Source organism: Giraffa tippelskirchi, chromosome 9 (assembly GCF_054371585.1).
Source record: "Giraffa tippelskirchi isolate mGirTip1 chromosome 9, T2T-mGirTip1v1.2.pri, whole genome shotgun sequence".
Lineage (NCBI taxonomy): Eukaryota > Metazoa > Chordata > Mammalia > Artiodactyla > Giraffidae > Giraffa > Giraffa tippelskirchi.
Window position 1 is genome coordinate 116,204,661 of NC_137283.1, and position 24,955 is coordinate 116,229,615.

The 24,955-nt window shown below is 39.2% G+C and overlaps 1 long non-coding RNA gene across 1 annotated transcript in view; it reads right to left on the minus strand.

The window, feature by feature from the left end:
• The window catches only part of LOC145521111 (uncharacterized), a 95,585-nt gene that overhangs the window by 36,358 nt on the left and 34,272 nt on the right, over positions 1 to 24,955 (minus strand). Inside the window, exons 3-4 of the long non-coding RNA XR_014065116.1 lie at positions 19,356 to 19,535; positions 15,522 to 15,662 (exon numbers count right to left, since the gene is read on the minus strand). This is a non-coding gene — a long non-coding RNA (uncharacterized LOC145521111). The remainder of the gene's footprint in view (positions 1 to 15,521; positions 15,663 to 19,355; positions 19,536 to 24,955) is intronic.

The window sequence follows — 24,955 nt, forward strand, 5'->3', positions numbered from 1 at the left end:
ATACATAAAATAAACAACAAGGATATACTGCATATCACAGGGAATTATACCCAATATCTTGTAATAATCTATAATAGAATACAATCTGCAAAAAAAAAAAAGAATAACTATTCTGTATACCTGAAAGTAACACAATATAGTAAATCAATTATACTTCAATTTTTTAAAAAATCTTATTATTTATTTCAAAAATGTTGAAATACACATTGAATTCTACACTCCAATATTCCATCCATCCTCTTTTCAGGTCATCTGAAAACTTAATCATCATGATTACACAGTCAATAAAGTATTTTTAAGTGCTAAATTACCAAGAGGTAATACAAAAGCAAATAAAAAATTGAAAGTTTCACTCTCATTTTTTATAATCATTTTTAACATTGTATTTTATATGTTAGACAATATAAATATTCCTTCCCTTTTTGTCCCAGATTCTCAGTGTTCTTACAAGTCCTTACCAACATGTTTTCAATTAGTTTTGCGAGCATCCTTCTATCCCATGTACAGTTGAGCTCTCCTCCCATCTTCCCCTCGCCCAAATACATATTCTCTTGTTCTCCTAATTTAAACATATTTACATTTCACTGTATAGTTTTCATTTTTTGAGCATTTCATTTTCTTCCCAAGATACCTTCCTAATTCACTCATTTATTTATGCAATAAAACTCCATTCAGCAATCAGTATATGTTTGGCAATGTTGTAAGCAACGAGACCTCAAAGATTAAAAGACACATTCTTCAAAAGGCACTGTCTAGTGGGAAAACAGACATATAAACAACTAAAATACAATGAACTGAGTTCAATAAAGAGGAATATGCAAAGGGTTATGGAAGTAGAAGTATGCAAAGGAACGATTACATTTATGGTCTCCAAATTTAACCCAGGTAAGGAAAACAGTGAGGTCTAGAGGGCCTAGGGAGAAGATAGACTCTGAAAAGGTAATAGGGTCCTTGCAGTAATGTGCCAGAACTAGCTAATATCAGCTCAAGAGAGTCACACCTCTTCCCAATACTGTTTTCAGAGACTTCAGGTTGGTAGTTGAAACTGCCCAAGGAGGAAGTATTTACATGACAGAAATTGCCAAATGCTAAGGACCTAGGCACTTTGATGGGAGAGCCAGTTGTTAAATATCTTACAGCACATCACCAAATCAATGGATTGGAGGAGCTGTTATAATTTTTTTTTTTAATTATTAGAGCCCGAGTTCTAGAGGGAATGAGCTGGAAAGATAGAAAAAGGGAGTCAGGGAATGGATCGCTGATGCTGGTTATAGCAACTGGTCTAGGATTCCTATTTTCCCTCTCCATGCCCTTCCCACAACCACCCTCGCTTTGCCACATTTCTCTGGATGTATCTGAGTTACTCCTCTTCATGTTCATTTCCTCCTAGGACTATTTCTTCTCATCTGCCCAAGAAATCAAGTCTGAGCTAATAATCGTCATCATTTTTGATACACTAAACTTACTGTCTGCATTTGGACAGAATTTCCCTGGCCACCTCTGCAGAGAAATCTGAGAAAATTCATTTGTGAAAAGGACTTTCTTCAGAATCCTTTATTCAGCCACTAATAGCTTAATTGGTCTGAATACTACAGAGGGAAATGAGAGGGAAAGTGGACAAGGTGGCCCGAGTGATTATACCGTGACCAGTAAAAATTGATCCAGAGAGTGAAACCACAATCAAAATTGACATCTCACCTCTGCCATAACCTAAGGGAGCCCAGTACCTTTGGAGCATGTCATTGATTAAAGATTATTGTGCAGTTACAAAATATACCGTGTCTATAAGAATGAGAATGACAAATAGGATGCCTGGCATTCCCTTTTGTCCTGGTATCTGATATTGCACTAATTTTCTCTGATGTTCATTGGTGCCCCTGGGCATTCAGAAATATTTTCTTTCTGTTTATAAATATGTCAAGTATTCCCTTCTGTTGCTTTGATCATGCACAGCTGTTAAGTTAGGGCTGGTTTCAGAAAATGGCACTACAGGGTGGAAAGGACTGCATTCAGACTTTATCAACCATCTGGAATGGTGAGCCACTGTAATGTCCTAATCTCTCTCTGATTTGATTTCTACAAAGTAGGAAAATTTCTAGCAAAAAGTACATCAGCATAGATATAACTGAGTGATGCTCATACCTCTAGAAACTTGTGCTTTCAGTTTTTGCTGCTGCCATATTTACAGAATTATCAAGTGAGCCCCTTTACCCTGTTCAAGAAGGATGTACAGGAACTGTTTCAGAGACTTAATATTAGGTTGCGCTGCTGTTGACAGAATCTTCTTTACATTACCCATTCTTTTTATTTCATATCAGCTTGGAAACTTCTGTGAGAAGGTCCAGGAAACTTAGATTCTATATATTGGAATGAAACCTATAGCGTGGTACTTTTAAGTCAAGTAAAGATACCCGCACCACCCCTTGCCAATTCTTGAGAGTACCTCATCAGAAGAATAAAACATGAAGGATAATGAATGGCTTCAGTCCTTGTGAATGGCTTCATTCCTTTTCCTTCATGATTGAAACTGTAGCCATGGTAATTACCTCTTCTATTAACAACTGCAATTAGGGCTTCCCTGGTGGCTCAGTGGAAAAGAATCCACCTGCCAGTGCCGGAGACACAGGGTTCAATCCCTGGTTCAGGAAGATTCCCACAGGCCATGGAGTAACTAAGCCCATGCACCTCAACTATTGAGCCTGTGCTCTGGAGCCCGTGCTCTGCAACAAGAGAAGTCAATGAGAAGCCCATGACCAACAACTAGAAAGTAGCCCCCAATCACCCCCAATAAATAAGATTGTTTAAAAAAAGAACTTCAGTTAATTTCATGCATGTCTATGTCACTAACTCAAAATGAAATTAAAAATAACTTCATAAATGCAATTTTAGAGAAGTAAAGATGTCAAGTAGTATGCCTTGGTTTTCCCCAGTCCTGAGGCTTCCCAGTTTTATCTCATTTGTAAGATGTCAACATATATTCTGAGCACTGTACATTGATGGTACAGATCTTTACAAACATAATAAATATGCAGTTTCCCAGAATAATGTACCATTTCAAATGTTTTCAAAGTCACATAATAGAAATCCCAACTTAACTGGCTTCCATGAATACGAAAACCAGCTATCCCACTTGACAAGTCCTGAGGCTGGACAGCTCTAGAACTGGCTGGTGCCAGGGATGCCATTGAACACCCAAGTCTTTCATCTTTCTGATCTGCATTCTTTCATGGCAGCTGTCTCTGCTGTCTCCCCTCATGATCAAAGTGGCTGCTGTAACTGTGGTCATTATACCCACAAAGAGAAAAATCCAGGAAAGATCTATCTTTTCCTTGTGTTCCTTTATGAGAATGAGGAAATACTTACCAGAAGCTTCCATCCAATTACACTTCATGTCTCATTGACTTTATACCCTAAAGCAGTCCCTGTTAAGGGGAATGGGAATACCCAGATAAGCTTAGGTTGTTCCAGATTTACCCTGAGTCATGTATGAGAGGCTGCCCTGGAATATAAATCAGCTTAGACTAAATCAATAAGGCTCTCCAGTGATGGAGTTGCCCCAACTTTCCATCCTGTTGTCTTCTATTTTCACTTTATTCAGATGCATGATTTTATATATTTTCCTAATACCTATTTACCAGTGACAAATTTACATCTCCAGCCCACAACTGTAGCTTTAGCTTTAGAACCAAAATTCAAATTGCCAACTACTGCAGACGCTACAAACTCAACATATATGTGGAACTAGTTTCCCAATATGTGGTTTACATCCAATAACCTTTATCACAACTAATAAATGAAATATGTAACCAGTCTAACAAGCTAGATATATCAATATCACTATTAATTTATCCCCTTCTCCTGATACATTCATTTGATTTCCAAATTGTGCTGATTCAATTTTCTAAATGGTCCTCAAATAAGACCTCTATTACCCAGTCTCCAGTTTGTTCTGTATGACTCAAATTTCCCTGCATCCATTTCTACCTCTGCTGTTACTAGAATGATCTTTATCAAACCAAGGGGAAGTGTCAGTGACCTCCTTAAGTGTTTTGTGAAACCTCAGTGGCCACAGGGGAAAAAAAGAAAAGAAAGAAAAACAGCATCATCTTAAGGCCCTTTACAATCCATTCCCACCCAGTGTAGCCTCCTCCTGCAACTCTCCCAACAAGCACCATCTAAACTCCTGGACACTGAGCTCCTTACCATTCCCTGGTTATATCAAGCCTTTCACAAAGTTTGCTTTTGTATATAACATAGTTTCCACCACCTTGAATTTTCTCCCTCAACTTTCACTTAAGAAATTATTGGTCATTCTTTAACAGTTCAAAATTACTATCTCCTCCAAACAACTGATATAAACATACGTGAAGAAGAATTCAACTCCGAAAAGAATTAAGGAAATGCATAATAAAACTATATTGGTTCAGAAACAGTATACTGAGTGAAAGAAATGGGCACAGGAGGCTACAGACAATATGATCTCACTTTTATGAAATGTTAGAATTGGCAAAACTACAGGGATGAAAAAAGGGACCAGAGGTCTCCTGGGACCAGGAGTAGGTGCCAGGCCATCTGAATGATACAAAGAATCTTTTTGAGAGTAATAGAAATGTTCTAAGTCTGTGCGGTAATAGTTACATCTCTGTGTACATTCTCCAAAATTCATCAAACTGTACATTTTAAATTGGTGAGCTTTTATATGAAAATTAGACTTTAATAAAGATACTTCAGATACGCCTGCACCCAAACTTCAAAGAAACACTTTAAAAGCAACAATAAACTAAAATTTCTCCTATTAAGCTAGCAAAGCTTAAAATGCACACTACTTCATGTTGGTAGTGTGTATGAGTGTGAAAGTTGCTCAGTTGTGTCCAGTTCTTTGTGACCCCATGGACTATACAGTACATGGAATTCTCCAGGCCAGAATACTGGAGTGGGTAGCTTTTCCCTTCTCCAGGGGATCTTCCCAACCCAGGGGAAGACCTCAACCCTGGGATCAAACTCAAGTCTCCCGCATTGCAGGCAGATTCTTTACCAGCTGAGCCACAAGGGAAGCTCAAGAATACACAGGTGGGTAGCCTATCCCTTCTCCAGCGGATCTTCATGACCCAGCAATCGAACCGGGGTCTCCTGCATTGCAGGCAGATTCTTTACCAACTGAGCTATCAGGGAAGCCCTCCATGTTGGTAAGAATTCATTAAAATGTGTATTTGACTACATGCCTACATGTGAGTGATAATTGATAGAACACTTTTTAAAAATAATTTGAAGCTGAGTAACATTCCATTGTATATGCTGCTGCTGCTGCTGCTAGGTCGCTTCAGTCGTGCCCGACTCTGTGCGACCCCATAGATGGCAGCCCACCAGGCTCCCCCGTCCCTGGGATTCTCCAGGCAAAAACACTGGAGTGGGTTGCCATTTCCTTCTCCAATGCATGAAAGTGAAAAGTGAAACTGAAGTCGCTCAGTCGTGTCCAACTCTTAGTGACCCCATGGACTGCAGCCTACCAGGCTCCTCCATCCGTGGGATTTTCCAGGCAAGAGTACTGGAGTGGGTTGCCATTGCCTTCTCCACCATTGTATATATGTAACACAATTTCTGTATCCATTTATCTGTTGATGGACATCTAGGCTACTTCCATGTCCTAGCTATTGTAAATAGTGCTACAATGAACACTGGGGTACATGCATCTCTTTTGGGTATGGTTTACTCAGGGCATGGAAACATCTACATTACCATCTGTGAAATAGTCAGTGGGAATTTGTTGTATGACACAGGGAGTTCAACCCAGTGCTCTGTGACAACCTAGAGGGGTGGGATGGGGTGGGAGATAGGAGTAAGGTTTAGGAGGGAGGGGACATATGTATACCAATGGCTGATTCATATCGATGTATGGCAAAAACCAATACAATATTGTAAAGCAAATATCTTGCTTTAAGTGATTTGAAAGTGTATATCAAGATATTTGGGGGGGTTATTATTTTTAATCTAGCAATTTTACTTCTAGAAATATTTTCTAAAGAAATAATCCAAAGAACATAAAAAAGGCTTATGTATAAATATGTTCATTGAAATATTTCTTTAATATATGAGTCCCCAGAAACAACTAAAATGTGACAACAGAGGAAAACAGTTAAGTAAGTCATCAGAAATCCATTTTGCATGGAATTCCCAAATGTCCCAAGCATCATGCCAGTCACCATGGTTCTGCAGCCCTGTGACAGCACCATTCACTGTGTCTGGTACTTATCTTCATCAGTGGCCACTCCCACATGACTGTGACCTCCCAGCAACAGGAATACATCATATTTATCTTCAGAGCCTCACTACCTAGCACAGGGCCTGGCATCTAGTAGATGCTCAGCTCAAGTAAATGAAAATCTTTAACTGCAAAAGATTGTCTGAGGTCCACCAAAAGTTGTTTTGAGTCATTGGCAGAGCACGTCTACTTAAGGACATGGTGGCCTCTGCTTTGCATTTTCATCTCATTCTAGAGTTTTTGCATTGATCAGCTAGACACATCCCAAATATAATATGATCTTCAGAGTCTTTATTTTTATCAAAAGATGTTTAATCATTCTAAGACGGGTATCTGGTGGCACTGAGCAAAATTTGTTTGCAAATGAGACTTAAAGATTAGTGTCTGTACTGGGGTGTTACCATCGTCATCCTTGGGGTCTAGCAGCAACCCAGCCACACCATCCCACAGGTACTCAAGTTAAGTCGGCTTCCAGCTGTTGTTTTGCAGCTGAATGTTTTATTCTAAATGTTAAAAGGACAGAAAGTGCTCCCAGTACTCTATTAAGTTCAGGGTCTCACTAGACACAGAACAATGTATGTTGGTTACAAGTTTGTTTATTCTCCCCCCACCTTCTAAATGCTCTTTGAGGTCTTGTACTCTGTTCCTCAGAACCCCCAACCACCCAATATAATGTTTTCCACTTTGAGATAATTCAGTAAATATTGCTATTATCTGATGACTGGTAACTGTAAAATCTGGATAACATTTAAGGTAATTGTAAATCACATTTGTTTAGTACTTTCTACAATTTACTAAGCACTTTCTCATGAGTACCAGGAGAAAGGAGAATATGCACTTCCAGCACTTCAGGCAAAGTCTGAGATAACAATGCAATGCTATACACATTTGGGTTTACTCCTTATTAAGATTAATAGCTCTTCATATGAGAAAAAAGGTAAAAATAACAATGATAAATTCCAAGAGTTTCAAAAGGAGGAAAAGGGAATTTCTCCTCTGTACAAGAAGACATTCAATTACAAAAGATCTTGAAAATTACATCTTTGTTTCCCTAGCACAAAATAAAGTTTAAAAGTCCTACACAGTAATAACATTAAATAAACTTCATTCTGCCCAAACCTAAATTCATTACACCATGAACTAAAGTCCTTAATCTCCCCCATCAACCTCTGCTCAGCTTTTCTACCCCATTTATGGCACCTCCACCTGGTCACCCAAGCTAGGACCTATGGAACGACAGTTAGAGGTATGACTGACATTTCAGTCAATACTTTCAAAATGCTGAAACATATGCAAAATATTCATTTGATTAAGGCATTGACAAATCTATGAATTGAGACCTATTAAAGACAATAGATTGGATTAAACCAAATTGAAATAAAACCTCTGTCTTTTGTTACAATCTTTGTCATTCTTTCCCTGTCAATTGATTATTTGGTGAAATGTCTTCTGATAAACTAATTTTTGACAAATTAATTTCAGAGGATTTGTTTCTTTCAGCTAATTAACTTAGGGTGGTAGACCCACTCTGAATACCTGGACCTGAAAATCCACCTAATTCAGATTCTTTAATAAATTTTAAAATGGTATTTTAATCTGACACTTTATAAAGACAATAGGGTCTCTGAAAATATGTATAGTATGTAAGAATGCAACACAGTAAAAGCTACTGCTACTGCTACTGCTAAGTTGCTTCAGTCATGTCCGACTCTGTGCGACCCCATAGATGGCAGCCCACCAGGCTCCGCCGTCCCTGGGATTCTCCAGGCAAGAATACTGGAGTGGGTTGCCATTTCCTTCTCCAGTGCATGAAAGGGAAAAGTGAAAGTGAAGTCGCTCAGTCGTGTCCGACTCTTAGCGACCCCATGGACTGCAGCCTACCAGGCTCCTCTGTCCATGGGATTTTCCAGGCAAGAGTACTGGAGTGGGGTGCCATTGCCTTCTCCGAGTAAAAGCTAACTTTAGCACAATTATCACATACAATAAACCATACAACAAGGATTTACAAAACTCAGCCAGACAACTGAGGAAAACATTTCTGCTCTAGTCTTGTCCAGATCTTCATGACCTTTGCCATTCTAGTTCTCATTTCCCACTTTCCTTGTTCTATGTTTGAAGATGCTCCACAGTCTACTCTGTTTGGAATATAATGATCACTTGTTTATACATGGATATTTCAGTGATTATTGTGAATGAAAATTTGTATAAGAATTATCATCTCGTATAAGAATTCACATATAAAAACATTAATTTCCACCTGATTCTGTTCAAATTTCATACTCTAAGTTCAGTGTGGTTCTATAGTTTCATGTTTTCTATTGCAGGGATCTACAGAATGTCTGGGCTTCCGTGGTGGCTCAGTGGTAAAGAATCTGCCTGCAAATGCAGAAGACTTAGGTTCAATCACTGGGACAGGAAGATCTCCTAACGAACAAAATGGCAAACCACTCCAGTATTCTTGCCTGGGAAATCCCATGGACAGAGGAACCTGGCGGGCTACAGTCCATGGATCACAAAGAATTGGCCACGACGACGAAACAACCACAGAATATCTCCTCCCACTCTGGTTCTCCAGGATGCCACCTCTGGGCGTGCTGTGCTGGACTTGGTGCCCCTATTTGGGGAGTCCCCTGGTCTTCTTTGTGTTTCAGTGGAAGTTCCATAAAACCCTGGGTTTAGTAAGAAAAGGGTAGCTTCTTGGCTGGGTTCTCTCCAGACTGGGAAACTTCTGTGTGGCTCTAGTAAACATCACGCCTGTTAGAGCACCCCCAGGTATCATGGAGACCCTATTATAGGCTGTCATGCAACTGAGGCTTTTATACAACAATGTGAATCTTTGCAGGTTCTCTTCAAATAGAATTTTGCACTTCCCACCAAGACATACAAAGTATGTGGTGTTGGGTAGTAGCACTGAAGAGTACAACTGCATATGAGGAAAAAAGAAAAGAAAATTCAGAAGAATTTTGCCTGGTATCTTGCTCAAAAAGCAGGATAACTGCAAACCTGATCTCTGGCAGTTGCATCTGGAACACTGTAAGTCCAAATGGCATTAGATTGAGAACTCACTTGGAACTGCCCACTAGAAAGATACTGCATAAAAACCAGAGCTCATCTGAAAGTGACTTATTATAAGTCAGCCATTTTGTTATAAGAATGCCTGAGAAAATACAAATAACAATATCCTTCAATTAACCTGTAGACAGCATCAGCACCTCAGCCAAAAGGAAAACTCCCAATAGCCAGGCATTTGGAGAGTCTCCAACATTCCCACAGTCAGCTCTGGGTTGTGCTCTCAATATCCAAATGTAGAAGTTTTCATGCCAATCCACCTCCCTGATGTAGCCCCCATCCTCTATTTACAACGGAGCATTGTGGAAACCCTGCTTATTACAAGGCACTGTTCTCATGATGACCACTCAGAAATTACGTTTTTTTTTAAATATCAATAAAAAAGAAAATCAGGTTTTTCAGAGGTGAGTGCATAACACCATGAACCATGCAGGCCTTTGGTAGAAACTAATCTCAAACACCCTGGAAGATTAATCCATTTTTAATGAAGCTGAAAGCAAGGATGCTGATCCAGTTGAATGAGCTCCACATGTGCACATTAATCCTAAATACACTTTTGGCTTTGTTTGGGAAGCAATTTCCACTTTCAAACTTTGGAAAATGTATCAGAACCGAAGGAGATATTTGCATTTAAATTATAGTACATGCTTTTCATATAAATTACTCTGGGGGGAAAAAAAGACAGTCCTGATGAGATGACCAAAATAAAATTGACACAATATTACTTATACAGTTTGTTTTCAACATCCATGGAGCAAAAGAAAATAAAAGGCTGCCAAGAACAGAACATTTACTATAGTCACATAAAGAAAATGTGATGTGGAAACAGGATATACTTTCAATGCATTTCCAGAACTTTGTTACCAGTTAACAAAAGATTCCTATGGAATGAGTCAGCAATGTTGACTTGTTGTTCAATCCGTAAGTCGTGTCCAACTCTTTGGAACCCCATGGACTGTAGCCTGTCAGGCTCCTCTGTCCAGGTTATTTTTCAGGCAAGAGTTCTGGAGTGAGTTGCCATTTCCTCCTCCAAGGGATCTTCCTAACCCAGGGATCCAACCCATGTCTCCTGCGTCACTTGCATTGCAGGCAAATTCTTTAACACTGAGCCATCAGGGAGGCCCCATTTAGCACCTGTGCTGTGCTGTGCTCAGTCACTCAGCCATGTCCAACTCTTTGAGACCCCACGGACAGCAGCCCGCCTGGCTCCTCTGTCCAAGGGGATTCTCCAAGCAAGAATACTGGAGTGGGTTGCTATGCCCCCCTCCAGGGAAGCCCCATCTAGTGCCTGCTCCCCTATAAATACCTTCTCTCTCCCATCTTTAAAAGTATAAAGTATACTTTTTGAAAGTTTAAAATTTATACTTTAAAAATGTAAAACTACCAGTTCCCTGAGCCCCATATTCTATCCTATTTTTTCCTTCCCTTCATAGCTAATCTCTCTTAGTTACAGCCTCCACTCACTTTAATACTATTAACATTTTTTTCTTACACTTTTATTGAGTAATGTGATTATAAAAGTAGTAAGTGCTAACTATGACAATTTAGTATGTATCTTCCCAAAATCTTTATTTTGTTTATATAAATATATAGAGGGCTTTTTAAAGGAATAGACTATGCTTATTATACTACAACTTTTCCTTTTTTATTTAACAAAATGTTGAAGATATCTTCTGAGACCAAATATACAGATTTACTCCTTTCTTTTTAATAGTTGCATAATATTCCATGGCATGGATATACTATATTTTCAACCCTCTTGATAGACATTCAGATTGTTTCCAGATTTCCACTACTATAACCATACTGCAATAAACTCACTCATACATATGTCTTCACATAATCACACTTTTATTTATGTTGCATAAACTCCCTGTTCAGCCTTAAACTTGCTACAATTAATCTTTTGCCCATTATCCCAGCTTCAGTCACACTGCAACAGCAGATGTCACCCAGAACCCTACCACTAACTCCTTCCTCCCCTGGAGTTCTATAGGAAAAGCACACAAGTAGGAGCGATAGCCAAATGGGAACCAGAATTTGATTATTTCAATACTTGGATTAGCGCTCAGTACCTATCCAAGTCAACTTAGAGAATTCAGCTGAACCCAGGAGGCCTAAGGAGACCGTTGAGAACTGTGAAAGCTCTCTAGGGACTTCCCTGGTGGTCCAGTGGTTAAGAATCCATCTACCAAAGCAGGCAACAGTGGTTCAATCCCTGATCTGGGAAGATTCCACACGTGGCAGAGCAGCTAGGCCCATGTGTCATAACTAGTGAAAGCCACGCGCCCTAGAGCCCATGTGCTGCAACTACTGAGCCCACGCACTGCAACTAGGGTAGCCCCTGCTCACAACAACTCGAGAAGGCCCGTAGGCAGCAACGAAGACCCAGCACAGTCAGAAATAAAGAATAAACTTAAAACTCTGAAAGCTCAGGAGTTTTACCCAATCTGCAAGCTAATATGTTAGCCTGCTATGGTGTCATGGATGCTAGTACAATATGCAAGACTCTTATGTCAGAGACTAAAGATATATCACTTCACTGTATAGCAAACAGCCTGAGCTTCATGGTCATGTCAGTTACTTGTCCCTGGGTCCCACAGGACAACACAAAGTCACCCAGAAAGATGCTGCTCACATAGTGGGTTGCATCACAGCTGAGAAAACTCAACTTAGGGGACCCAAATCTTTTATAATGGGCTGCAAATAAATCTGCCTGAACTTTGCCCAAAGGAAGACTATCTTTATTGTACTGGAGAATAAAAACCTTCCCTTTCCTCCAGAGGAAGACACTATCTTTATGTTCCAAGGCTTTTTCACTATAGAAACAGCCTTTAAAATATATTCAGTGCCTCTTCTTTCAAGAGGTGTAGAGATGCAAGAGACCCATGTAGAATTGTCTCCAGTAGCAGCTCTCACCCTCCTTCCCTCCAATTTTAAGATGGCCAATTTGATGGTACAAAAGTTGACCTCAGTGAAGAGTCAAGAAAAAAGAAAGAAACAAAGAGAGTGGAGGATAGCTCAGTTTATCACAGGGAAGCAGATCCTGATCAGATGTGCTCACCATACTAGGGAAAGCAGTAACAAGAAAGAGCCTGTCACACATAGGCTCAGGAAACACAAATCTTCCTCATGCCCAAAGTAGGTTAAATGGTGCCCTCCTTCAAATCTATCCCTTCCCTAATTCCTAGAAACTGTGAACGTTACTTTATTTGAAAAAAAAAAAAAAAAAGGTCTTTTGAAATGTGATTAAGCCTCTAACTTCCGGCCTCCAGAACTGTGAGAATAAATTTCTGGTTTTTACCTCATCATGCTCAGCTGTGTCCTACTCTTTGCAACCCTGATGGACTGTAGCCCACCAGGCTCCTCTGTCCATGGAATTTTCCAGGCAAGAATACTGGAGCAGGTTGCCATTTCCTACTCCAGGGGATCTTCCAGACCCAGGGATCAAACCTGCATCTCCTGTGTCTCCTGCATTGGCAGGCAGATTCTTTACCACTGTGCCACCTGGGAAGCCTCCGGTTTTTAAAGCCACCCAATTTATGGTAATGTTATGGTAGCCACACAAAACAATATATTTCTGACCAACATCGTATGTTATTTCTCCCCTAGCTTGCGTTTCTAGAACCCAGTGAAGTCCAGGAGGCCTTCCTACCACTTTTGAATATTCAGAGCCCAGACTAAGTCATACTCTTTCAATGGCTACACTTTAAATACCTTTTGCCACATTTTCCCTATACTGTCCCTTTTTCCTCTGTTGTTCTCAAGAGTCCTTCCAGAAATAGCTAGCTGAATTTTAAAATAAGCTGTTTGGAGATTTTTCTTGATTTATATAGTTGGTTGGATCAGAATGCCTCTCTTCTTTCTTTCCTTGGGACCTTTGCTTTCTGACTTAGAAATTTTTTTTCCTGACATCTATCTACAGATTCCACCTTTTTTGACTTCTTACAGAAAATGATACAAGATGAATGGGTTTCACATCTGCCAAAACAAATCCTGTCCACTCTCCCTTCCCCAGAAAGGGTAATTCTCACATCCAGGTTCACCATCCATCAGCCCCATCCCTAATCCATGCCTGAGCACATTGTATTGGAATGCTATCTTACTCCCATTTAATACATCTCACAGTCTCTCTTTCTGAGAGTCCTATCACCATAAATCTCCCAAACAGGCTCCCTCGGGGAAAAGAGCCAAATCTGCCTCCCTACATGTACTGACCGCAACACCTTAGGACTCCCTTATTAATAACTGATGGATTCTCTGCTGATATTCCCAGCTTTCCAATATCAAATTTTCCAAATCTTATATAACCTCTAGTGGCTGTCCTAGTCACCAAGGATATGTTCCCCAGTTTTCCGTTTTGTTGACTCCTTGCCTACAGCTTTCAAGAGCACTTTTCAATAGTTTTGTGTGTTCAGGTCAGAGAGAGAAGTCTTCCCAGTTCATTCTCCAAAATCTTGAATTTTCTTCCCTAGTTCTATCTTTAAGCACATTTTGATAGGCATACATTTTCTTCTCCCTTTTCTCTGTGACTACCCTGGACTCAAAATTCAGTCCTTTTCATGAGAAAGTGTCTCTTTTTCATTGTTTCTCAATCAACTCATCTTCTCTGTTATCTTCCACTTTTTCTTGAAGAAAAACCTGAAGCTCTAGTGTTTTGATAAGTGTGTGATTATTCTCACTGTCTCTGAACAAACCTGACTCTTGTAGACAATGTTTCATAAATAGGCCTTTTAAATTTCCTCTTAACCCTTGGGTTTTGTAAAATTCTTTATAAGACTTTTGTCTATCATGGACCCAAGAACATAACATCTATGCGATACAATCCCCTTTCCTCTTTATCTCTTTATGAAAAGATACTCCCATCCCTCTGTGATTAAATCCACAGTCTGAGCTCCTAAAATCCTCAACCCAGGTAATATCACCATTCAGAGTCAACATGAGAACATGTGAGATGGGGGGATAAGGCAGCTCCAGACGCCTTTGGACAGATTAGAGCCCAAGTCCCTCACTGGCCTGGAATTTGGTTAAACTAAAATAAGGAAGGGCAACTTGGGAAAGCAGTCTAGTATAGCTACTCATGCCTCACTATGGCCACCTCTGCCTGTGCCTAAAAGTGAACTGTTTCACATGGTGATGCTTGCTCAAACACAAAGAATCTAGTTGTTTTGTACTTTAAGGGACTTATTTTTCCATCTTAACTCAGGAAAAAAGGATAAAGGAGAAAATAAACTTTGGCATCAACATTTATTCTATTCCCAAAAGCCTTCTAAAAAAGAGGAAAAAAGAAAAGGCTTATATCGCTTACATACTCTCTCTTCCCGATAATCTAAACATCAGTAGCATCTAGGATGCCACGTGCCTCAGCTGTACCAAGAACACCGATCTCTTTAACTCTTTGATCCCTCAAATGCTCTTTCTTGTGTATATGCCTATTTGACCCTACCTACATTGGGCACCCAATATAATTTGGATAAATTGACAAACATTTGCCCATTTTACCTCTAAAACCCAATAGTAAGATTTTTATCTAATAAATAAGCAAAAATACATATGCAAATTGAAAAAAATGCTATGAAAGCAATGAATAGAGAGTTGTGGTACACAATAAAGGAAGAGACCTACTACATATGACCCAGCAATTCCACTCCTGGGTATATATCCAACAAAAGAACAAAAACACTAATTTGAAAAGATGCATGTACCCTCAGTGTTCGTAGTAGCATTATTTACAACAGCCAAGATACTGAATCAATCCAGGTGTCCATCAACAGATGAATGGATAAAGAAGATGTACCTATATATGAAGGAATATTACTCAGCCAGAAAAAAGGAGATTTTGCTATTCGCAGCAACACAGATGGACTTGGAGGGCATTATGCTACGTGAAATAAGTCAGATAGAGAAAGACAAACATTGTATGATATAGTTTATATGTGGAATCTAAAAAATACAATAAACTAGTGAATATAACAAAAAAAGAAGCACTTACAGATATAGAAAGCAAATTAGTGGTTACCACTAGAAAGGGTGTGGAGGGGCAGCATGGGTTTGGGGAGTGGGAGGTACAAATTACTGGGCGTAAGATAGGCTCGAGAATGTATTGTATAAAACATCATATTCTGGGACAAATCAACTGTTCTTCCAAATAGTTTCAAAGCTATTTCTTGATAAGGAAGTTACTCATGCTCACCAAAAACTCCAGTGGACCCTGTTTTGCAGAGATGGATTCATCCAGAATGAAGATTTCCCAGTGAAGTACACTCTCTCTCTCTGATCATTTGGTCTACAAAATATATGGGTCTTTTTCAGAACACTAGTTCTTCATCATTACCTGAGAAAGAAGAACTTATAATGTTTAGTACCCGGACCTGTTCAAAGCCAGCAATGTCTGAGGAAAGAACATAAAGAACTATCCATCCATTTCTTTAGAACTATCCTCCTAACAGATATTAACAGATTACTATCAAGCTCTACACATGAAAGTCTCTAAGATTGCTCCCTACAGAAAACATATTTAACAAATTACATTTTAAAGCTGTGCTCTCAGTTTTTGTTTGAATAATACAAGAAGTGGTGATATGAAAGAAGTGTCAGAATTTTCTCTAACACCATTAAAAAAGTTTTATGTGTATATAGTTTAAAATATATATAAACATTGTAATACACATAAAAATTATGTGTGTGTTTATATATACATATATGCATATACATGAAAATATTTATAAAAAGGGTAACATTTTGCTAAATGGACTGATTCCTAAATTGATAAGAATTTATATATTCAATTCTTCTACAAGTTTTGGTGAGGAACCATTTTATTTGTACTCATATAAACAAACCATCATTGTAGCTAAAAATATAGAAATGGTCTTATTATACAAAGAATACATCAGATCCACTAAAATAGGATACAACTTGTAAGCCACTTCGATTTTCTGTTAAAAGAAATATAATACTGAAATAAACAATATCAAAAATAACAAGATGAAAAATAATTCAAAATTTGAAATAAGATTGTTGGATGAAAAAAATGCTGCATGTTCAAATAATCTTGTGTCTGCTGTTAAAATGAATGTATTATATGACAATTTGGAACATGTTTCTAACCAAATGAAGTTCTATTTATAGGTAGTCAAGTTCATGTGCATGCATGTATTTTAATATTTTAGAATAATACTGTCCTTTCTGGGAACATGAGAGATAAAAATACTGAAATTATTCCATGAAACAGATGCCTTCTCTAGAACTTGCCTTTGTTAGAAGCCACTAATTCATGAGCTGACACCTTCAATTTACTTTGAAAGAGGATAACAATAATATCTACTGCTTATTAAACATCAAACTTGTCCCAAGCATTTTACAAACTTTTTAACAATAGCTCTATTAGATGGGCAGTATCACCCACATTTTACAGATGAGGAGACAGAGGTTCAGAGAAGTAAATAGTCAGCATCTCTGATGGGAACTGAGATTGAAACCAGTCTATGTCAGTACATTCATGAGATGACGTGGCTCTATCCCCCCGTCACCTGTAACACTGTCTCATGAAGTCACAGTGATTCTCCTGAGTTGCCTTAGAGGAAAGGATGAAAAAATTTCTGATGAGGCAATGCCCCAGGTGCCCCACCCTGGCATCAATTCAAACAGCTTTCAAAAAATATTGAGCCCCATTGGTCTGTACACCCCATTCTGACCTGAACATTCCCAAACCCCAAACCTGCAGAAGAGGTTGCTATGGCTCCTCCCCCAGCACCCACTTCATCCATTCATTCATTCCTTGAACATTCATGTGAACTCATGTGTGTGCTTAGCAGGAAAATTAAAAATAAGTAAGACATAAAGCTGAGATTTGTTTTCTTGTTTCCTGGGCTAAGTTTGTATTACTACAAACTTCCCTCCTAGAACTGCTTTTGCAGCATTTCATAGGTTTTGGATTATTGTGTTTTCCTTCAAAAAGAACACAAGAAATGTTGGTGAGAATGTGGAGAAAAGGGAACCCCAGTACACTGTTGGGAAACAGTATGGAGGTTCCTCAAAAAATTAAACATAAGAACCACCATATGATCCAGAAATTCTACTCCTGGACAATATGAAAACTAATTCAAAAAGATTGCATTCCAATGTTTATAGCAGCATTATTTACAATCTCTAAGATACGGAAGCAAACTAAATGTGCATCAACAGATGAATGGATAAAGATGTGAGATACACACACACATATACACACATACACACAGTGGAATACTACTCAACCATAAAAAAGAAGGAAATTTTGCCATTTGCAACAACATGGATGGACTTGGAGGGTATTATGCTTAAGTGAAATAACTGAGACAGATAAAGACAAATACTGGATGATACGCTTACACGTGGAATCTAAAAAGTACAACAAACTAATGAATACTGAATATATTCATTATCAAAAATAGAAACAGACTCACAGATACAGAGAACAAACTAGTGGTTACCAGTGGGGAGAGGGAAGAAGGGAGGGGCAATATAGGAGTAAGGCAATGTAGGGTAGGAGATTAAGGGATACAAATCATTATGCATAAAACAAACTACAAGGATATACTGTACAACATAGGGAATATAACCAATATTCTATAATAAGTGTAATTGGAGTATAAACTTTAAAAATTGTGAATCACTACATAGAACAACTGTAACATATAGTATTGTACATTAACTATACTTTAATTTTAAAAAAAAATAACTAAGACATAGACAAGCCCTTCAAACATTTATATGCACTCAGACCAGGAATCTGAAATTCAAGTCCCTTTGAAGTCCAGGTAGACAATAAAAATGACAGAAACCAGCCAGATGTAAGTAGAAGGCAGTGCTGAAACATGGGGTGATGAGGCATCTCTGAAATTCAATACTACAGGAAGCTGCTACCACCCATATGACTGGGAGCAAAGGGAGAAGGTGTCATTTAGAGCCTCCGAGCCTAGACCTGGGGGTGGGAGCTGGACCTGCAGGGGGAACACCAGCAGGGCCAGGAACTACAAAGAAGACACAACCTATGATTTTCCTCTCCCAATTCCTTCAGCTTCCTCCCATTGGCCAAGCCTACTCCGAAGCCAGTAAGCAAGGAGTCTGAGTGAGCGGGCCTTGGGACACAGAACAGAGAAGGGGAAGAGCATGGTACGGCTCTGACAGCACACAGGTAAGGGACCCATGCAATCTAGATTCACTATAGGATTCCTGATTCCCAGACCTCCAAGTGTCCCATCTTCTGCCATGCAATCAATCTCCTACCACCATCTCCATACCCCGCCTTGTTCTGCCTTTGTTCGCTGCAGATGTCAAATCGTAATGACTGCTTGTTCCATAAAGCCATTCTCTGCTTGACCCCCCTCACCCTGCGAAACACACGGCTCCAAACCCCAGTTCCACTTTGCCATCGACTCCCAGGAGGCCCTCCTTCTCAGTGAGCCATGCCTATGACTTTTTCAATCAGGTTTTAAATTGTTGGACCTGGAGACTGTCACAGCTCCATGCTAGTTCTCAGCATGCTGCCAGCGGGCATTGCTCAAAGGCTAACATTTGGCAATATTCATAAGTAACTAAAATAAAAATTTATTCTTCCTCTCCCTCACCAGGGCACAGTAGGAAAAAAAAAGTAGCATAATATAACCATTTGCATTTAATGAATAATTTATTTACTTCTGAAACTAGATTAGAATCTGGACTGTGATAAATCTACTAATTACACGTGAAAATAAGGCTCATTCATTTCTTCAAAATTGGTCCAAACTGCTTAGCACAATTTTCATATGAACTTTGGCCTTTGATATTACATTGAATAGCACTGATGGATCCTTCAAGCAAGAAATGTCACAGTAATTATTTTACATTAATAAATGCAAAACCAAGCCAGAGAATGTGGACATTAACTTTTTTCAGAGTCTATTGAATCATAAATCAAAAAGCTTATTAGCAAGTATTTTCAAATTTCACATGCAAAAATGATGTCATCCAATATCTTTTTATAAGGGAAAATGTGTCTTTTTCTTACCTTAAAGAATATTGAAATCAATTCCTTCTAATTGTCCCTCTCATGGGATGTTCAATTCCTAACAACAGCACTCCAAACACAGACCACTTCTTCAAACTCCAATTTTATAGCTTTCCAATTTTTAATTACTTTTGGGTTTATTGAAATAAAAACTCCTTCACAGGTGCACTGGAATTGTGCCTAGTAGAAAAAGAATATGGACAGGAACTATCAGACTGCATATATCATCAACAAAATTCTAGAAGGGCAGCTCACTGACAAGTGAGAAAAACTGAACTGAGGCAGTCATCTACAAATTTAAGAAATTAGTATTAAGGGACTTCCTGCATTATCAGATCTTAGCTGATATTCTTGGAAGCTTACTTTTAGAAGAGAATTATTCAGTGGTATTTAGATTCCTTAATAAAGTCTGCTTACGGTGTTTGGAACTCCAATGGTATAACTACAGATTAAATATAAGTTCCCTTGGTACCGGGTATGGGGGATTCCCAGGTGGCAGTGGTAAAGAATTCGCTTGCCAGTGCAGGAGACAAAAGAGACACCAGCTCAATCCCTGGATCCAGAAGATCCCCTGGAAAGGAGATGCAAGGACACAAGCTCGATCTCTGGGTCCAGAAGATCCCCTAGATAAGGATATGGCAACCTGCTCTTGCCTGGAAAATTCCATGGACAGAGGAGCCTGGTCCATGGGGCTGCAAAAACGTCAGACATGACTAAGCAGCAGGCATGGCATGGCCCTTGGCATCAGACATATTTTCATATATAATAGTTCAGTGAGATAACATAATAAAAATGCTTCATTTGGTTCCAGTGAAGGCAAATCCACTGAGTCCACTGATTTTTCTCCTCGAGTTATTCATCCTTGTAACACTTTTGCAGCCCCTCTGAGGAACACAGGTTTTCTCAGTGAGATACCTGCTGTATCTCATCATGTGCCCTACCTGTGGGTGAGACATTCACCCCACTCTTTTAATCATCCAAGAGGAGCATCCCATAGAACCCTAGTGTCTCAGGATGTTAACTGTTAATTTACATACCTTCAAACACACACATAAAAGAGTCCAGTCAAATCATTTTGAGAAATGCTGGATCAAATTAAGCTACAGGAGTTTCTTTTTTTTTTCTTGCAGGACTGCTCAGAGAATTTAATATGCTAATGTGTACTATGAGTCTCCACCAATAGAAAATAATTGGCTTTGTTAATTATTAAGATCATGTAAACACAGACCATTTATCACAAAGCAGCTCTTAGGACTAAGGTGCTACAGAAGCATACTTCGGCAAATGATGCTCTGAGGCCTTCTTCAAGGAAGATCAGCTTCATGCTGTAGGAGAAAGATGCTCACACAAAAATAATAGAAGTCAACCAGGAGACACACCAAGTAAAAGAAGCTTGAAAAACATGATCAGGCCTGGAAGTAAATGAGGACAAATTTGGAATATTGAATAAGAGTTACCATTTATTTACTCTCTCCTATATGCTCAATATTTTGAGTTATCCTTTTTTTTGAATTGAGGTATAATGATGTACAATATTATATTAGTTTCAGGTGTACAACTTTATTTTTCTGGGCTCCAAAATCACTGCAGATGGTGACTGCAGCCATGAAATTAAAAGACGCTTACTCCTTGGAAGGAAAGTTATGACCAACCCAAACAGCATATTAAAAAGCAGAGACATTACTTTGCCACAAAGGTCCATCTAGTCAAGGCAATGGTTTTTCCAGTAGTCATGTATGGATGTGAGAGTTGGACTATAAAGAAAGCTGAGCGCCGAAGAATTGATGCTTTAGAACTGTGGTGTTGGACTTGAGAGTCCCTTGGACTGCAAGGAGATCCAACCAGTCCATCCTAAAGGAGCTCAGTCCTGAATATTGATTGGAAGGACTGATGCTAAAGCTGAAACTCCAATGCTTTGTCTACCTGATGCGAAGAACTGACTCATTTGAAAAGACCCTGATTCTGGGAAAGATTGAAGGTGGGAGGATAAGGGGACAACAGAGGATGAGATAGCTGGATGGCACCACCGACTCAATGGACATGAGTTTGAGTAAACTCCAGGAGTTGGTGATGGACAGGGAGGCCTGGCATGCTGCAGTCCATGGGGTCACAAAGAGTCAGACACCAGTGAGCAAGTGAACTGAACTGAACTCTACGACATAATGATTTGATCTTTGTATATAGTGCAAAATGATCACCACCATAAGTCACTATATTTAGTTACAGATTTTTTTTCCTTGTGATGAGAACTTTTTAAATATACCCTCTTAATGACTTTCAAATATAAAGACAGACTATTGTATTAAACCTAAAAACAAAAACTTTTAACCAGCTTTACTATTTTTTATTAACAAAATAACAAAAAATTATATAACAAAAAAAGTATTATTTTGTTTAATTTGGTAGACAATCAGTACAAGAAATACCTAGCTACCACTAGGACTTCATTAAAACTTGAACATTTTAATTATTTTCCAGGAGCCAGTTTTGCGGATCTCTTCCCAACTCCATGTTCACTGATGCCAGACTGGTAGCTTGACATTGGCCACAAAGAGAGTATTTACACAATGGAATTTGACAAACACTACAAAACAGGGAATTTGTGGTGGAATTTTTTTTCAGGGAGCTAGTTTATTTATATACCACTGACTGAGTCTTAACTAAAAGGTGGAAGAGATTAAAAAGTGGCAAGCTTTCCAGATAGTCAAACCTATGGTTTTTCCAGTAGTCATGCACGGATGTGAGAGTTGGACCATAAGAAGGTTGAGTGCCGAAGAATTGATCTCTTTGAATTGTAGTGCTAGAGAAGAAGACTCTTGAGAGGCCCTTGGACAACAAGGAGATCAAACCAGTCAATCCTAAAAGTTATTAACCCTGAATATTCATTGGAAGGACAAATACTGAAGCTGAAGCTCTGAAACTTTGGCCACCTGAAGTGAAGAGCTGAAAAGGCACTGATGGTGGGAAAGATTGAGGGCAAGAGGAGAAGAGGATGACAGAGAATGAGATGGTTGGATGGCATCACTGACTCAATGGACATGAATCTGAGCAAACTGCAGGAGACAGTGAAGGACAGAGAAGCCTGGTGTGCTGCCGTTCCTGGGGTCACGGGGAGTGGGACACAACTTAGCAACTGAACAACAACAACAAGATTTCCAGCTAAACAAAATACCATTGTAATTATCTTCCTTAATGTCAAATTCAAATATTAATCATCTGTATACACTTGTGCTAATGGAAATCAGTGTCATGTATAATGAGAGATTTGCTTTTTTTTCCTGCTATCCTCTCATAAGCTGTAAGACAGCTTATGAGGACAAAGTATACAACCACCTGAACAGTAGCCATCTGTGGCTTCATCTCATATCCTGGTATAACACTGCCCAAGCCCTGGCAGTCAGAGTTACTTGTTCTAGCCCTCAGCACAGTGCAAACGGGACTATGTCTCACTTCCCTTTCTGACATGTATCAGTGGACCCCAGGCTGCAACTCTGGCTCCCTTAGGGCTCAACAGGAGCAGGAGTGAAGATATAGAGATGCACAGGCTACTTCCAATATTCAAAATTATTTTGAATAATTAATAACATAAATAATATAAATAATATATTAATAACATATAAATAACATAAATAATATATTTATATTATATATAATATAAATATATTATGTTATAATATGTTAAATATAATATATTTATATTTAACTAACATAAATAATATATTAATTTCTAATAAAACCACAGAGCCCAAGTAAATCTTTAACTTTTTACATTTGTTGTTGTTGTTTTGCTTTTGCTTATAACAAATCAATTTGGTCATATCTTTCCAACTGAAAACCACGTTTAAGAAATTTTTAAAAATTAGACAATGAGCTAATTCTGCCATAGGTGATCTTTGTGTGATAAAGGCTCCTAAACTGAAGTGGAACAGTGAAGAACCACTGAACGTACATAATAATATTTGAAAGGTAAAACTTGTTCTTTGAGCCAATTAAGACTCGCTCAGAGGAAGAGATTCCCACCAGACATTGAAAACCCTTGATAATGTATCCCATTTTTCTCCTAGTAATCCTTTTAACGGGCTGCCCAGATGGCGCTATGGTAAAGAATCTGCCTGCAATGCAGGAGACGCAGGTTCGATCCCTGGGTGGGGAAGATCCCCTGGAGGAAGAAATGGCTATCCACTCCAGTATTCTGGCCTGGGAAATTCCATGGACAGAGGGCCTGGCAGGCTACAGTCCGTGGGGTCGCAAAGAGTAAGACACGATTTAGCAACTTAACAACAACAATCCTCTTAACAGGTTTTACGTGCGGGAATCTTCAGCACCTGCAAGTCCTCAGTGATAGTGGGAGCTCAGAGCCTTCGACAGGAAACTTTTCACAGAGTGAGACAGAAACGCTGCACCTAATAACTCACAGGCCACCTGCCCGCACCATCCCCACTCTCTCCAGGGAACTCCTGGAGCCATCCAGATCCCGGCTGAGGACAGCAGGAGGAAAGCTGTAAACCACACTGTAGGCGAGTCGCCTAAAAGAAAACCACCTGAACCCCGGCCCACCGCTCATGTACCCAAACCACCAGCAGATGGCGCCCTCTGCTAATCCAATAGTCCTCCTGGGGCCTGGTTCAGTGGTCTGTAAGCACTGAAGTCTGGATTTCAGGCTCACACTGAATTCCTATCATCATTAGGATTACTTCACTATTTTATTTTGTACAGAAGCATCCTAGAAATATCTCTACAACCAGACAATAGGGAAATTAAGATGAGTTTTGTTTGTATTAGAGACAATACTTGATGTGTTGCCCTTATATTGTCAAATGTGTGAAAATGGTGCTTTCATTCATTCATTCCATTGAATATTAAGACTTTGTGAAATAAAAATATCTCCTGCCATATTAATCAACAAGAAATGTCACAGCCATCAGCGATTTCTGGCCTCCAAATGTGAATGAGGGCCCCCACAACTGCAATCCAACAGATCCTGCCACCACCCAGGGTGATTGCTGAGGAGCTGGGGGAATGCAAGAAGCAAGATGAACAAGGAAACAGGAGTAGCCCCAGATAGTAAGTAAGTAAGTAAAGTCACTCAGTCGTATATGATTCTTTGCGACCCCATGGACAGTAGCCTACCAGGCTCCTCTGTCCATGGGATTTTCCAGGCAAGGGTACTGGAGTGGTTTGCCGTTTCCTTCTCCAAGACCCAGATAGCTGAGGTGCATATGAAAAGAATGAATTCAGTGAGCCCAGAGGCTTGCATCTTCCCATACATAGAAATCTAAATTCCTTAACTTGAGACCTGATCTTTGATGTTCAGACTGCCTTTGCCCTTTGTTGCAAACTTGTATATAGCCTGACTTCCCCTCCTGTCTCATTGGAGTGGTTTTCTCAGAGCTACTGAGATGCTGTCTCCTAACTCGGAGTCCTAAACATTCCCACCAAATTAAAAAATTCTCTACTTTCAGGTTGTGACTATATGTTTTAGTCAACAACCTGGATGTGTTGTGAGAAACATCATGTTTGTTCTCTATGAAAGTTTATGAAAGTGCAAGTCACTCAGTCGTGTCTGACTCTGTGCAACTCCATGGACTGTCCAAGGAATT